Source organism: Culex pipiens, chromosome 1 (genome assembly GCF_016801865.2).
Source record: "Culex pipiens pallens isolate TS chromosome 1, TS_CPP_V2, whole genome shotgun sequence".
Lineage (NCBI taxonomy): Eukaryota > Metazoa > Arthropoda > Insecta > Diptera > Culicidae > Culex > Culex pipiens.
Genome location: NC_068937.1, coordinates 18664224 through 18681790, shown reverse-complemented (window position 1 = coordinate 18681790; position 17567 = coordinate 18664224). Strand labels below are relative to the sequence as shown.

Genomic DNA, 17567 nt, shown 5'->3' with positions numbered 1-17567 from the left:
AAAATTAAAGCCATAGTCTTCACATTTAAATGAAAAAAGTATTTTGAAATGCATTTTACACTAGTTCAGTTGTTTTGCAATCATTAGTTTTCAAAAAATCTAAGATCTGACAAAAACAAAAATTGTATCGAAAAAAAAAGATTTTGCTTCGAAAATTTTCAAAAAATCTTAAGATTTTTTAACAAACCCAAACATGCTAAAAATGATTTAAAACGCAGAAGAATGTATTTTAATTTGATTTCAGCTGGTTGCACTTGAATTTTCATTGAAATTTTGAAGTTTATTGTAAAAATATTTTTTTTGCCCCAATTTTGAAGGCGGGGGTGACAACAACTTTTAAAAATATTTGTACCAGCCTTATAGAAATTTTGTTTATTTTTGTTACTTTAAACTTTAGTAGTTTGCCCATTTTGGACATTTTTGTCATTTTGATCATTTTGGTCATTCTGGTCATTTTAATAATTTTTGTCATTTTGGATATTTTGGCAATTTGGCATTTTTTTCCTTTTTGTTCTATGAAATGTTAGGCATTTTAACCATTTTTACCATTCGAGACATTTTAGACATTTAAACCATTTTTGACATTTTTTGAAATTTTAGACATATTTGACATTTTTGACATTTTTGACATTTTGAATTTTTTTTAAGTTTTTGAAATTTAGACAATTTAATTATTTAATCCATTTGAGACATTTAGACACTTTGACCATTTTTGCCATTTTAGTTTTTTTAGACATTTTTGACTTTTTTTACATTTTTGACATTTTAGTCATTTTTGAAATTTTTGACAATTTTGACATATTGAAATTTTGGTCATTTTAGTCTTTTTAGTTGTTTTTGTCATTTTCGTCATTTTTGTCATTTTTGTCATTTTTGACATGTTTGCCATTTTTGTCATTTTTGTCATTTTTGGCATTTTTTACATTTTTTGCCATTTTTGACATTTTTTGTCATTTTTTGTTATTTCTGACATTTTTGACATTTTTGTCATTTTTGTCATTTTTGACATTTTTGATGTTTTTGACATTTTTGACATTTTTGACATTTTTGACATTTTTGATATTTTTGACATTTTTGACATTTTTGACATTTTTGACATTTTTGTCATTTTTAATGTTTTTGACATTTTTGACATTTTTGATATTTTTGACATTTTTGACATTTTTGACATTTTTTACTTTTTTGACATTTTTGACGTTTTTGACATTTTTGACATTTATGACATTTTTGACATTTTTGACATTTTTGACATTTTAGACATTTTAGACATTTTAGACATTTATGACATTTGTAACATTTTAGACATTTTAGACATTTGTGACATTTTTGACATTTGTAACATTTTTGACATTTTTGACATTTTTGACATTTTTGAAATTTGTGACATTTGTGACATTTTTGACATTTGTGACATTTTTGACATTTTTGACATTTTTGACATTTGTGACATTTGTGACATTTTTTGACATTTTTGCAATTTTTGCCATTTTTGCCATTTTTGCCATTTTTGACATTTTAGACATTTTAGACATTTTAGACATTTTTGACATTTTTGACATTTTTGACATTTTTGACATTTTTGACATTTTTGACATTTTTGACATTTTTGACATTTTTGACATTTTTGACATTTTTGTCATTTTTGACATTATTGACATTATTGACATTTTTGACATTTTAGACATTTTTGAGATTTGTGACATTTTTGACATTTTTGACATTTTAGGCATTTTAGACATTTTTGAGATTTGTGACATTTTTGACATTTTTGACATTTGTGACATTTTTGATATTTTAGACATTTGTGACATTTTTGACATTTTAGACATTTTAGACATTTTAGACATTTTAGACATTTTAGACATTTTAGACATTTTAGACATTTTAGACATTTTAGACATTTTAGAATTTTTTTTTTTTAAGGAGCGGCCGTGGCTGACTGGTTACGGTGTTCGCTTTGTAAGCGAATGGTTCTGGGTTCGATTCCCATCTGCTCCCAACGAGAAAGTTAAGTACACATAATTTGAAATGATGAATATGAACGAAAAATCAAAGTCGCTTGAGACGAGGTTCGATCCCCCGTCCATTGGGTTTGTAAGCAAAAATGCTATCCACTAGGCCATGACGACTTGGTGAGCGTGGACTGGAATTAGGAATACTGTTACAGAGAGCGAGTTGTGGCGCTATAACCACGGCAAATAGAGTCCAGGGCATTCGTGGAAATACAGTGTCCCATCCCAGAGGGTCCCGGAGTACCAAACCTTCTTAGCATGGTGCTCCCAACGAATACAACCAAAATCTCGGAGCGTATGGTGGTGTGTCCCAACGCTTCTTCCTCCCCTGTCGATTCAGAATTGTGTTGTTGTTCGAACACTCCGTGCTCAAACTCAACCCAATTACGAGTCATCCCTGCGATACGGCTTTACGCAGTAGGCCTGGCCGCTTTAACGCTTGTGATGTCTCAATGCATTTCAATGCAATGGCGCACTACAAATGTTAATAAATGACAAAAAGAGTGCTAGGCGTCATCTAACCTAAAGGCACTCTCCAGGATCCCTTCGAAAGATTGGCTGCGCTAGGGTCTGATTAGATTAGATTAGATTTTAGACATTTTAGACATTTTTGACATTTTTGACATTTGTGACATTTTTGACATTTTTGACATTTTGAACATTTTTGACATTTTTGACATTTTTGACATTTTTGACATTTTTGACATTTTTGACATTTTTGACATTTTTGACATTTTTGACATTTTTGACATTTTTGACATTTTTGACATTTCAGACAGTTTAGACATTTTTGACATTTTTGAAATTTTTGACATTTTTGACATTTTTGAAATTTTTGACATTTTTGACATTTTTGACATTTTTGACATTTTTGACATTTTTGACATTTTTGACATTTTTGAGATTTGTGACATTTTTGACATTTTAGACATTTTTGACATTTTTGACATTTTTGACATTTTTGACATTTTTGACAATTTTGACATTTTTGACATTTTAGACATTTATGACATTTATGACATTTCAGACAGTTTAGACATTTTTGACATTTTTGACATTTTTGCCATTTTTGCCATTTTTGCCATTTTTGACATTTTTGACATTTTAGACATTTTAGACATGTTTGACATTTTTGACATTTGTGCCATTTTTGACATTTTGAAATTTTGGTCATTTTAGTCTTTTTAGTTATTTTTGTCATTTTTGTTATTTTTGACATATTTGTCATTTTTTCATTTTTAACATTTTTGACATTTTTGACATTTTTGACATTTTTGACATTTTTGACTTTTTTGTCATTTTTGACATTTTTGACATTTTTGACATTTTTGACATTTTTGACATTGTTATCAGTTTTGACAGTGTTGACATTTTTGCATTTTTGCCAGTTTTGTTTTTTTTTTGTAATTTTTGTATTTTCTGTAGTTTTTGTAATTTACGAATATTGGTAATTTTTGTTATGTTTGTAATTTTTGAAATCTTTCTAGTATTTGCAATTTTGTCTTGTTTTGTATGTTTTGTAGTTTATGTCATTTCCGTTTTTTTTAAATTCATTTTTAAATTTATGTCACTGCGTCATTTTAATGTTTTTTTTTTAATTTTAACATTTTGCTATTCTTTTATGTCGTTTTTAGCTCTTTTGTAATTTTTAATATTTTGATGTGTTTTGTCATTTTCATTTTTGTATTCAACCATTTTTGTACTTGTGTAAAAAATCTAGCACCAAGAATAGTTAATAAATAGATAATAGAAGTTCTGAAGTAACATTTTCTATAACATTATTAACAATTGAAAATAATCGAATTTCAACAAATATTATCGAGCCAACGGCAAGTGCCCTAATATTTACTCAAAAGTTTCTCTTTACTCTACCTTTCTTGCTCCCAGCCAAGCCACACCTTTGTAGTATCACTTGTGACGAAAGCACACGGCGAAGCCATTCCTTACTGTACAAAAGTATGCTCCAAATTATGAAACATGTGTCAAACAACCAAACTACCGCAACAGAGACGGCAGTCAGTGACGACAAATGACGACGACGGAGGTGAAGATAACATGGTCGTGTCTTCCCTCCTGACAGTCATTTGGGCAAACTCTGTTACTGTAATTGTGTAACAAAATTTCTCTCAAATTGATCTAAAAATATTGAACAATTTCATCCTTCTCAGTAGATCGAATAACATAAAGCCAATAAAAAAGCTCAACAGCCGTGTAAAGTGAGACACTCTCGATTTTCTTAGCAGTTAGAAGCAGCTCGGCAGTACAAAATTGTTGTTCATATTTCCCTTCCTTTTTCAGACAAGGTCTGTTATTTGTTCGCGTTAAATACACTACATTGCTCGTGATTCATGAACAGCCTTACAAGCCCAGAGAATGAGAGAAAAACTCTGAATCTGAAGAGGGAGGAGGAGACTCTCATTCTCTTTCTTTAATTTTCTTGACAAATAAATGCACACTCAAGTGGAAGTGAGAGCAGCGAAAAAACTTCGGAAATATTCCAAAATAAAGGCAACATAATGAATTCACTACAGTTATCGTTAAGGCTAATCATTTTGGCATTCGGAATTGCCCCAGCAAAATGGCTGCGGCCATTCGAGATAAAAATCTTGCGTGGAAAATCATTGCGAGAGAGAGAAAAGAAACAAAGTTAGTTTGACTAAACGATTCGGTGGAGTGATAAAATCAACCCACTTGTAAGTGAGCACCGTAATCGTCGCTTCGATTGCCTTCTGGCAGAGGCAGAAATGGAATACTGTACACACGTTGTTGATTATCAAAACAGGCAACGAATGAATGCTTTGGGTAATTATGGCGGAGACGAGTCTCAAAATGGGTGTTGTTAAATTTAGAACAAAGCAGATTGACTGATTTTATATGATATGTTTAAAAACAGGCAGTATTTAAAAAAAGTTAGCCCCTTTTTCTATTTGTTTGAAGATTCTTTTTCGAAAAAAAAAAATATTGTTATCTTTTAAATATTGTTGAAAAAAATGAAATATTTAAGCAGAGACAAACAGACATTTATCTCTTTTCAATTCCATTGGTTAGCAATTTAACGGACAATTTGAATTGTTAGAACCTCACCACAACAATTTGTAATTCACTACCGCTCATTTACAGGCGTTTGACAGTTGCATTAAAATGTACGCGCAAAACGGACATTAGGTATCAATTCCTAATTTTTAGGTATAATCGAACCTGACTGCAATAAGATATTTTATTACTAATCGGCTATTAGTAATAAAATTACTAATAGCGTTTTAGTACGAGAATTCCTATATTTTAGGTATAATTGTAGAACCAAAATACCTTAATTTTAGGTATTTTTTGGAAAAGTGAGGGAACCAAAATTACTAATATTTAGGTATAATCCAAGATGGCGGACCATGATTATTACTAAATTCTAGGTATAACTACACAGAAAAAAAAATGTAAATTTACCCAACACTGAAACCATGTTTAACACGTAAACATGCTCAATGTAAATTTGAAAAACAATGTAAAGAGTTGTATTTCACTTAAACAGCCTTCATGTAAAATGAGGTTCAATGTAATTCATGAATCTCATGGAAACACAATTTTTGTTTTGGCACAACTTAAATTTGAAAGTATGAAAAACATGTAAATTTATTTCAGATGTAATTTTTATCAAAATGTAAAATCTAAAAGCATTTATATTTAAATTTCGAGTTTCTTTTGCAAATGACAGTTCAAGCGCGAAAGAAAACAAAGTCGATTGAACGTTAGGTGCGCTCGAAGTGGAAGTTGTTGTTTATTTTGTTAAGGTAACTTTAACCAAATGTGGTCATCATCAGAGTGAAGTGGAAGTTGTTGTTGTTATTTATTTAATAATGGTGATTCGATGCGAAATGTGGAAATGTTTTCTTAATAAATTCTGGAGTTTGCTTAATAATTACTTGCTACAAGTATTCCCGGAGCATCCCGGGATTAAATTGAGACGCCTCTTGAGGATGGAGAAGCAATATTTTGTTTAGTTTCGGCTGATGTTCAGAAATCGCAATTTTATCTTTTCATGTGCAGTATTTACTTGCTGGAAATGTTAAAGTTAAAAAAGGTAAGTAGTGTTTCTTATTACTACATTCAAATTGTTCAGATCCTACAAAATTACAGGTCGTGGCAAGCCAGAAACGACTCACATTTTACCGTGCAATTTGCTGCCCATCGGGAGTGACGGCCTGGAACGTGTCTCCGCCAGAGTGACTCCGCTGGTCCAGGATGATCTGCTGGCCGTTCAGGTTGTTTCGTTGGTCAACTTCAACGGCCGCGTATTTACCGCTGCGTCAGGATTTTTGAGCACAGTCTGAACGGAAGCGGCTGTTCGCCTACTCGGGCAGCGCCACTGGCTGTGCCCCGGATCAAAACCATTCAAACATGAACACTACACACGTTCGAATATTCTCCCAAGGATGCCCCTTAGTTTTCCGCTTCGTTAGGTGATGCTGGTAGCAGGCGAACGGAACAAGCGGCCGTGACCACCGACCGGGAATCGGGCGAGCGTCGGTTTGAGGCTGGTGTCATAATGTTGGCCGATCGCGGCATCGTATGTATCGATGAGTTTGACGAATTGGGCGATATCGGTCGTGCGGCGATTCGCGAGGACATGCAACAGTGCCGGGTGATCATTTCAAAGGCGGGAATTCATGAGTCGTTGAACGCGCGCTGTTCGGTGCTGGCCGTGGCCAATCCGGTGTACAATGTTACGTTGAAGGCCTTACCAATTGCTCTTTTTCTTTTTTTTTTCAGTACGATCAGTACAAAACTCCGATAGAAAACATTGCCCACAGGACTCGCTGCTGTCGCATTTCGTCCTGCTGGACGTGATCGACGCCGACCACCTCCGGATCATTTCGGACCAAGTGGTGCAGATGCATCACTACCGCAGAACAAAACGACGACGTGCTCCCGATGGGCGTCAATGCCATCGACAATCTGTCCACGATCAACCCGGAAGAGCGCGAAAAAGGACAAAAAGGAAAAGTTACTGCACGGAAGCAGCTGCAGAAAAAAAAGCAAATTTCTGGATGGAACCATGCACTTGGAAAACGTAGAAGTTGTTTTTGTTGCAAAATTGACAACTGACGTCTAGGTGTGAACCCCTGCAACTGAAATTGCTCGTGTATCAGCGACGCAGCGGAGTAATGTGATGTAAGTTTAAGGTAACGAACAATTAAAATATCTGCAAACAAAAAATAGCAAACTTTTGCCAACAATTTTGCCAAAGTTGTGTTTCATGCACATTTAAGACCGATTTTGTGATTCTTGAGTTTTTTTTAAAGGTCCATAAAGTATGTCACGCTCTAGGAGAGAGGGGGGGGGGTCTGAGGAAGTGTGACATTGCATGTTATAAGTATAGGAAAAGCGTGACAAAGGGGGAAGGGAGGAGGGGAGGGGTTAATTTTGACTGACGTACTTTATGGATGAAGCCTATAAGCTATTGTGTTTCATATGTTTATAAGATTTAAAAAACTACAGTTGTAAACTTTTAGTATGTCCTGCGCAGGGTCTTGGGCCACGTTGTTTACGGCTTTCCCCGCTTTCACCTTACTGACAATTTTGGCTCGAGCCTCGAGTCGATCTGGCTCGAGATCGAACCCAAAATTCTCAGTGGGTATGTTTTACATAAAAGGTGAAGCATGAACTGGGATCGACATAAGTATCAATCCATTTTTAATTTGTTTTTATCGTTGTTGAAATCTCGGGTTAGTTTTCAAAAGGTCCTTAGCACCACATGTAATATATGTAAATTGTCGATCGATTCTCGTTTTGTGTCGCGAATATGATTTAATTTTTTTTACAATTGGGTCCTAAAATGAAGCTTAGATTGCTGATATTATTGTTTACAGCGATAAACCTTATTTTTCTGAGTACAATGACCCTTTGTGCGACCACAAAGAGTTTAAAATGGATTTTTAAATCAATTTTGAAAATTTAACCTCGCGGTCCTTCTTGACAGCAAAGCTCCTACTTGACAGCTCGTTCCAAGGGGACCATAGTTGATCCATCGAAAAAATGTTGTCTTGTCAAATAAAAAATTTGCATTAAAATGAAAAAAAGTGATCAGAAATGGTTTATAATTGTGTTTTTTACCATTGTACATAAAAATTTACATAGGGCTTTAGTACCCAATTGGAACAAGTTAACATTGAACAAAACTCACATTTTCTGGCTGTGCTTCGAATAACAGACTGTCTAGGGAAACAGACTGGCCAATGCAAAATAAACAGGCACTGGCAACGTATGTTTTGTGCTGGGCGTAAAGGGCGTTTGGTGTCCAGAAACATTGGCCAATTTGTTTCCCAAGACAATCTGTACGTCGAATTAGGTGCAAAATTGGCAATAACTTCAACGCCAGAAACAAATCACTCCAAACGCTTAAATTGCTTATGCTTATCCACCCTTTTCTTATGTTGCTCCATATAAATAATATTATATTTGCAGATTTTTTGCTTTGCCAATACATATAAATTATGCTTGGGCTGAAAAGCAAACTCAGTTACAGGGGTAGTCGACATTCGCGACATCCCCGAGCGCGAGCTGCAGAAAAACAACACAAAGCAGAAACTGTCAAATCTGAAAAGTCTCCGACTCGCTAAACTCGCTGCGTAAAATGTTTTTTTTTTTTTTTTTTTTTTTCCTTTGGGCTGACAGGCTAAGACCGCGGTTGGATAGACAAATCCAGCGAAAGCTCAACGCTGCTTTTTGATGGTGAGAGATTTGACAGCTCCCATACTAAATTTCTCGATTTTCATACTTTTTGTTAATTTTCTTTTAAAATAAAACACTTAACATATGAAAACTATATATTTTTGGTGCCCAAAATTCCTGCTGAATCGAATGGTGTACTTATCTCAATTGCAAATTTTTCGAACAGTTTTTATTTTAATAATATTCTAGACACATTTTGTGCACCTAATCAATCAATACTTTTATCATAAATAATCATTTTATTGCTTAAAAATTGAATTTTCCTGAGCTCCCTTATTCAAATACATGGAAGCTGTCATTTCTAACACCATTGGCCACCTAGCGGCCATTTCAAACTGGATACGTCTATTGTAAAATGTTTGGTTAAAATTGCCGGTTTCTGTGAATTCCGTTACAAATCCTGCTTACTAAATGCCAGCGTCACCCTCGTGGGATGTGGACAACCGGAGAGCAGGAACACAGCCAAAAAAGTAAGTTTGTGCTTTGATACAGATGCGGTGAGGGAAAAAATAAATAATATTTTGTTGGTTTTCAGTGATGCCACATCAACCCATTTTTGCTGGGCCCGATCGGTTTGGACCTGTGCTGGAGGAGGGCAAGGTTAATTTGAGGACCACGAACGACGTGGGGGTTCCGTCGTCCTGCGCCTGCTGGAGGTCGAGCATCCAGCCACAAGGTGCTCTTAACGTTGGTCCAGATCCAGAACGAGAAGTTCGATGGACGAACCTCGTCAGTTGTCGTCATCGTTATCAAGTTGCTGGTAATGTAAAAGATTCCCCTGGCTTATATCACCGATTCGGCTATCAGCTGGGCTGCAAGGTGGACGAGTTGGATCGTGAAATGAACACAATTCAAAAATGTGGTTGCGGAGGTTGCTGCGCCGTTGTGACCCTTTCAATTTATCTCGTTGAATTCGTTGGAACAGCAGGTCATCGCCGAGTATGCCACTTTACTGATGATGATCTAAAAATCCTCCGCCGTCACCGCTGCCAAGGACGCTACCGATTGCATGGCCAGCTTCTACTGAAGCAATCGGCCTTGGCTTAATTCTACAGGTTTGTTTTAGTATTCAGCTTCCTCTTTAAAGCTTGTGGTTAGTCAAAATGATTATTATTATTATTGTTTTTTTAGGTCGCATTGCACGACAGTCACAATAGTTTCAAAACGGAGACATCGGTCGTCGCTGGGGAGAAGTGCACAATCACACGCCGTGGAGTACCGACGTTGCGCCGCTCTGTCGGTTCCGGGCTAGCTTTGCGCGAGGTCACATGATTACAATCTTTGTCGAGCTGAATCCTGCTAAGAGATGCTGTTTGAACATCAAAACAGCAGCATGCTGAACACGAGTAAGGTTACTTTTTATTTCCATCCTTTTCTGGATTATTTGTTTGATTAGTTTTTCATTTCTACTTAAGTTTTTATATTACTCCGTTGAATCAAAAATCTGGGCGATAATTATCAAAATCTTTGCCTTGGTATTTTAAAAAGGTTTGCTTTAGTTTGTTTTCTGGTCAAACAAAAGTAATTTCATAGCTTAGTTTGATAAGAAAGTAATCTAAATGTGTGCCTTTCTAAACTGCATCAGGATACAAAAGTATTTGAAAATTACATCAGATTCAAGATTCAACGGAGTAAAAAAATTTCGATTTGGGTAAATTTACGTAGATTTCATCGGAAATTTACATGTTTTCGAAACGCTTTTTGTTCGGCACAATTACATCGGATGGCATTTAAATTTAAAATGAATTTGATGTAAATTCGCATCATTTATGACGTGCACTTTTGGTACATCATTAATGATGTAAATTTACCGGATTTTTTTTTTCTGTGTACCTAAATTTGAGGTATTTTCTGGAAAAGTGAGGGATCCAAAATTAATGATATTCAGGTATCCAGATTTTTAAGCGAAAATGGCGTTCGAATGATGAACGTCCGAAATGTCAAAATCACGCAGTGGTACCAACATTACGAAAAAAGTGTGCCATGTATCATTGACAGTTACATTTTATTTTCTAATGTTGGTGCTACTGCGCGATTTTGACATTTGGGACGTTCACCATTCGAACGCCATCTCCGCTTAAAAACCTGGATAATCAAAGATGGCGGACCATGATTATTCCTTATTTCTAGACATGAATACCTAAATTTGAGGTATTTTCTAGAAAATGGATCGAAAATTACTTATACTTAAGATTAAGCAAAGATCAAATTAGGTATGATCCAAGAGATATGCAGGCAGAAGAAAACAATGGTTTATATGATATTAATAGTTTTATTTACATCAAACACAACTATTTCATAAATGTTCTCAGCTAAAAATAAATATTAAAATTAAAATTATATTTTAATTTTTAATGTATTTATATTTTTAATATTAAATTAATCAATTTTTTATATTTTAGTTTTTTTATGTTTTATTTTTTGAATAGTTAAATATTTTAATATTTAAATATGATACTTCTCCGGTATCAATGAAATTTTGAAAACTTGTTATCCTACACAGAAAAAATCAATTCCTGAAATCGTGAATTGAGTTCATGAATTAAAGAACCAGGAAGTAATTTATTCATGAATATGGTGCATTTGCACTATAAACGTCAATACATTGAATTGTAGGTTCTCAAATTCATGAGTACAATTCTGGAGTTTTTTTTGAAAAGGTCGAATAAACCAAATTTTCAGTTTTTGCTTTTTGGGTGTTTTTTAGTACCCCTGACTCAAGGCGGTTTCAAAAACACCCAAAAAGCAAAAACTGGAAATTTGGTTTATTGGACCTTTTCAAAAAAAAAAACTCCAGAATTCACGATTTCAGAAATTGGTTTCTTTTTTCCGTGTAGGTTCATACGTATTTTTTGTGTCTATGGAGTTATAATTGCACTCGAGAATGTCATTTGATAAGGGTGTAAGTTTTTTTTTTAAATTTTTGAATTGCAATTTAAATATTGCTGTATCTCGAAGCCGTTACACCGTATCAAAAAGTGGTCAATGAAAAAAAAAATTAGGAAATTTGACTGGCTTTATGAAAAAAAATGCACTGATAGAAGAAAACACGCCACTCTTAAGAGATTTTTAAATAAGTTTAAATGTCAAATTTGCTATTTATTTTTCTAATTTTATGTAAATAGCTCAAGGCTGTTGTAAACATTTTTTCAAAGTTTTTGTCGCCTTCCTCCCACCCTCCATCAAAATCAGCCCAAAAAATCAGGGAGCAAAAGAATATTAATTTTTTATGAAAATAGAAGTCTTATCAACCGAAAAAAAAATTGGAATGCATTTAGCATATTAAGCATTTTCGGTAAGCAAGCTCGTCAAACAATATTTTGATTTTTTGTGAAATTTCGATGCACAGTGCCCAGTGTTGGTATTATCGCGCTCTCGCGAGAAAATTTTCTCTCTCTCGAGTTCTCGCCGCGAGTCTCGAGCTGCCGAGAGAAACTCACCGATTGCCCGTGCTCTCCTCCGCTCGCGAACGGGCTTTCTCGCGAGCCAGAATTGCCCGTTCGCGAAAAGTTGAACGTGTTAGAAACGAACAAAAAACAACACAGCGATTGAAGTTACACCTCTATACCATCGCCTGGTTCGTATTCATAAGCCTGGTAAACAAATTGCTAGCTTGGGGCGAACGGCTAGCACGAGGCGCTCGCGAGCGCTCGCGGCGAGAGCGAGAACGCGAACGAAAATGCGAGCGCGAGCGAGAAGAGAAAAGTACTACAAGTTCTCTCCCTCGTTCGCGAGCGAGAAATGCTTTCCTTCTTCTCGCTCGAATTCCAACAATGACAGTGCCTTTTTTGCGAAAACAATATTTTTCGTCAAAGTCTTTAGATATTTGGTGTAAAACGCATTTTAAATACAATAATTCATTCAAATGTTGAAACTATGGCTTCTATTTCAATTTATGGATCTTCAATCTTCAAAGAAAATTAGACAAGCATTCCGGTAAAAATATGTTCAAAACTAAAAAATCAAATAAAAGAAATGGCCAAATACACCGAAAAAGAACACCACCGATTGAATATTGTAATATTGGCCCTTTTGAAATGTTAGTTCTGACTTAAAAAAATTAAATATATTGTTTTCGAAAAAATCGGAAAATTTCACGAATGTCACGCATGAAAACATCAATTTTCCTATTTTTAAATCTTTGCAAGGGAATATCTCAGCAACTAAGGGTCGGATCAGCAAAGTTCATTTTAATTTCAAATTCAATTTTACATCGAAAAATGAAGTTGAAAAATGTTTGTTTACATCCGCAAAAACCCAAAAATGTATTGCAAACATGAAAACGGCCAGCCCTACTTCCTTTTGTTTACGCAGAGTGAATTCTGAGAATGGATCACATTTCAGATAATCTACAGGAGAGGAAGGATGCGTGGACATACCGTACAAAACGCTCCGTTTTTCGATTCAATTGGTATTTTATCCTTAGATGAAAAAGAATCAAACACTTTTTTTCTGAATATTTTGTTATCTTTTTTTTGGCACAGCACATAAAAAATATTATTTTTTCAAATTTCAACAATCCAAAGAAAAAGCCCAAAAATTATAAACGTAAATCCACTAAGCAATCATACCCACTATCACATAATTAGAACCACTAGTCACATACATCACTCCCCATACAAAATGGCGACTTAGTGGTGCAAAGTGGTGACTAGGCCCGTGGATCCATATTCAGCAGCAGGTACCTACAACTCAACACCCGGCCTGCTTGACTTTACTGCAGCAAGAATCGTGTATTGCGAAACTATCCCTCAACTTTTGCAACTCCTCTTTTCCAGCGGCGATGACTCACATTGCTCTCCAGAGGAAGTTTGTCTCAAAGATTTCACCGAAAAACCAGTACCTACTAATTGTGTGATGTAATAGTAGCGCTTAAAGTTGCAACTTTCCACTTGAGCAAATAAAATAAAATCAAATGTGTGGAATTTGATCAAAGAGCGAGCAACTATACAAAACTCAGTCGGGGTGATGTAACTGATACTAATTTTATGACTTGCAGAAGATGATTTGTGGAACATCTTACAAACAAACAGCAACAGATGTTATTTGTGATATTCTTTGTAGGGAGTTTTAACTTTAAACTTTTTGTAATTGACTTCTGCAAGTAAGGTTTAGTCAGGCAAGTAAATTTTCCCTTGATTTTAATTTAATTAAACTTAAAATGGAAAAAAAGAAATCGAAATAAATGTCTTCTTGCACTTACCTTCTCACTTTTTCTTTCTTTCCTCCTTGGTCAGCTAACCAGCTTCAACTCAATAGTCTTCTAGGTCGATATCTCACTTCTAAACACAGCGACTAACCATCGAACAAATGCCTACTTAGTTTTCGCGTTTCTTCAAGTTTCAACCTGGAATTCCACCTTATCACCCGTGGCAACCACCGAGATATTGGTCTCTTCCTAGCAGACTGTGTTTCTTCTTGCCACAAATTAGCACAGAGTTCACCGAATCGAGGGAATAACTAACTGACTTGGACTTGGCAAAGCGGGATAGTGACAGCGACTAACCAGGATTAAACGTCACGTACACAACACAACACACAAAGATTGAAGTTCCAAACTCCTTTTTTTCGGTCTCCAGCAGCAGCTGCAGATTGAACCAAAATCTTGATTCACCACACGCAGAAATTGAATCTGGATCTGTGAAAACGAAATGCCAGGAAGGCACAGGTGGAGTAGTTGAAAGACGACGCAAACTGTGAGTTTAGCATGGAGAGCTTTGACGCGACGATGAGTGAGAGTTGCCGATCTTTACGCGCGGTGAGTCTGTGGTAGTGGAGTTTGCAAGGAGAGCGGTGAGAGAATTTTTCGAGGGGAAGTTGAATGCGAGAGAGCTAGAGATGGCAGAGTTTGGAATTTTAAACTTAACAATATTTGTTTTGTAAATTTCTGCGAGAATTAGTTTTTGTTAATGCATGAATGATTTAAAAACATGTTTTGATCCAAAAATAATGTATAGAGTGTTGAAGACAATAATTTAGAGCAGTGGTCCGCAGCCAACTGAACCTTGCAGGCCATTTTGACAATTTGCACCAGCATCGAGGGACGCAAATAATGAAAAATTAAATTACTGAAAACTGCAAAATTTTAGTAACTTGAAAGGTAATTTTCCACATTAAACTTATTCATTAGATTTTTAAATGTAATTATGTAATAGTTTCCCAGTTCAATAACTGGTACCAAATATAAATTCATATTAATATTTTTTTTAACAAAAAGAAACATTTTTATTCTTATTTAACAAAATAATTATTTTGATGCTATGCTACATAACATATTTGGATTTATCTATCATTAAATGATTAAATGATATTTGGATTTATCTATCATTAAATTATAGATAAATGCAAATATGTTATGTAGCATAGCATCAAAATAATTATTTGTGTTAAATAAGAATAAAAATATTTCTTTTTGTTAAAAAACAATTACAAAATCAGTAGCTAGCATAATTTCAAACTTAAATTATTTAAGCTTGCTAGCTACTTTTCCAATGATTTTGAAATTGTTTTTTGGAACCAACATTTTAGAATTATGATCTCAAAGAACAAATTTTTGGATTTTCGAAAAATAAATCATACTTATAGAAACTCATAATTTTGCAAAACATTAATAATATTGTTGTACTACTATTTCAAAAAAATATTATTTTGTTGTTTATCAAGATCAAAATATTGTTCCATTTTTTATTCAGGCCAGGTTGAAAGAGAACATTTTTTTTAATATTCCAGTTTCATTTTGTATTGTGCATGGCAGCAAGAAATAAATAGAACTCTGATTACATTTACAAATAAAAAAAATCATTCTAAAAAATTATGGAAAATGCACACGTGCGTTAAATTTTCCAGAAAAATAACAAAAGTATCAGTTGTTATTATTCATCTGACAACTAAATGAATTTCCTATTGAATCAGTTATAGATTTTTTTTAGCAAGTTTAATTATTAATTTTTAATTTACAAACAGAATATTTTAATTGAACAAAAATTTCAAAAATGCTCGAATTCTATTTTATTTAGCTTATTAAAAATAATGTTTTATCAATTTGATTGTAAATGAATACCTTTTTTTGGTGTTGCTTTAATTTTAATTTTATTTATTTTTTTTTGCACTTGTATAAAAAGAACTCAGATTACACTTGCTATAAATATGGTTGAAAGCTTTATTTGGACCGTTCCCGATGCTTAATTAATTATGTTGATACGGTTTTGCTAAACATTTACATAATTAATATCTCCTGCCTGATAGTATTAATCCCAAATAAAGTCCTTTTTCGCAAAAGAAACAAAATAAAAATCTGCCATTCTTAAGATTTTTTCATATAGCTCATATACTTTCTTTGTTGTACTGATGTCTAGATTATTATTTTTGTTTTTATGTTTTTTTTTTTCAAATTGGAGTACGCTCGTGTTTTTTTAAAATAATTCATTTCAAGAATATTTAACTTTGAGTATCGTTTTGTCATGCATTGAGTTAATAGAGCTAGAGCTATATAGAGCCGTATAGAGCTTAAAATTGGCCCAGATTTGATGTTTTGTTATGAATCTATTTTTAAAATTTTGCATAAAATTCATAGGCAGTCCACTGAATTAAATTTGATGTTTTTTTTCTGAAATTTAAAGCATTTTCAGCATTTTTTTTTTCAAATTTAATAAAAGTAACTTTTTTGAAACATAATTATATTTAGAATCATAGTATCAAAAAGGTGAAAAAAATACATGACGTTTGTTTACCAAGTCCTTAAAAAAATATTATTTTATCACATTTCTATATTATATTACATCATTTTCAGACATCTTTTTAGATTTCTATTCTAAAAAGCCTCTAGATTTGTTCATCATGTTTCTTAATAAATTGACAAGATGGCAATTTGATGACCTCTGAATTAAAAAAATATGTCTATAACTCCCGTAGTTTTTGAGATACGAAAATGTTTGTAATGTAAATTTCGATGAACCATACGCTAGTTGTTGCACTTCGTTTTGAAAATCCTCCGATTGTTAACGCCCCCTCTTCCTTCATAATTTCCCTGGAAGGAGACAAAAAAATTACTCGATGAACTCTGTAAGTTTGTACAATCGACTGTAAACTATATTTGAAATACAGTGTTTAATCATTAAAGGGCTTTTCAAACATTTTACAAAATCTAGAGTTTTTTTTAAAAGGACCTATAAGCTATTGCCTTTCATATGTTTTTAGGACCTTATAAAAAAACTCTGGAAATGTTCAATTCTAGGACAACTGATCGGAAATCTTTCGGGAACAAATATTTTCATGAATTTAGTATAATTTGATGGACTGATGGATTTTTATGTGATACTGTTCAGGCTTGAAATTTAGTTAAATTAAAACAAATTTGAGTTGAATTGAATTAAATCCATTTTAAATCCTTTGCGATCGTACAATGTGTCATTGCACTAAAAAAATCTTTATCGTTGTGAACAATAATATCACAAAATTAAGCTTAATTTGAGGATCCAATTGCCTCAACTTTTTATTCCATCTCAAACCTTATTATGGGAGTTCTGTTAGTTATTTTTATTTTTTCTGTTTGCTTCATTCACTACTATTTTTTTTTTGGTTTTTTAAGGTAAAATAAATAAAAAATGAGTGTTTTTGAATACCCCTGACTCAAGGCCGTTTAAAAAAAATGTCAAGATCAATTCAAAAAGCTAAAAAATAAAATTTTGTTTACAAAACCTCTGGGTTTGGACTGTTTATGATTCCAAGTGCATTATTTTGATCGCAAAGATCGCAAAAGAAAAGTAAATTAATCCCTCACAGAAATCACACTTTCTTCACCAAATTTCCCACCGTGTCCCCCAACCATCC

The 17567-nt window shown here is 33.7% G+C and overlaps 1 protein-coding gene and 1 long non-coding RNA gene across 5 annotated transcripts in view; one reads left to right on the top strand and one right to left on the bottom strand.

Moving 5' to 3' along the window:
• The window catches only part of LOC120415602 (uncharacterized), a 71503-nt gene extending 57286 nt beyond the window's left edge, over nt 1-14217 (bottom strand). The window contains exon 1 of the mRNA XM_039577195.2: nt 13942-14217. The gene's annotated coding sequence lies outside the window, so the exon portion shown is untranslated. The remainder of the gene's footprint in view (nt 1-13941) is intronic.
• Nucleotides 5433-10565, top strand: LOC120415605 (uncharacterized). 4 transcript variants are annotated; one of them, XR_008211716.1, is made up of 4 exons: nt 5433-6087; nt 6159-9208; nt 9274-9793; nt 9870-10565. It is a non-coding gene; the product is annotated as an uncharacterized LOC120415605 (long non-coding RNA). The 4 variants fall into 4 exon arrangements; XR_008211715.1 differs by having other exon boundaries at nt 6144-9208; XR_008211714.1 differs by having other exon boundaries at nt 5433-9208; nt 9274-9498; nt 9667-9793.
• Nucleotides 14218-17567: the final 3350 nt, after the last annotated feature.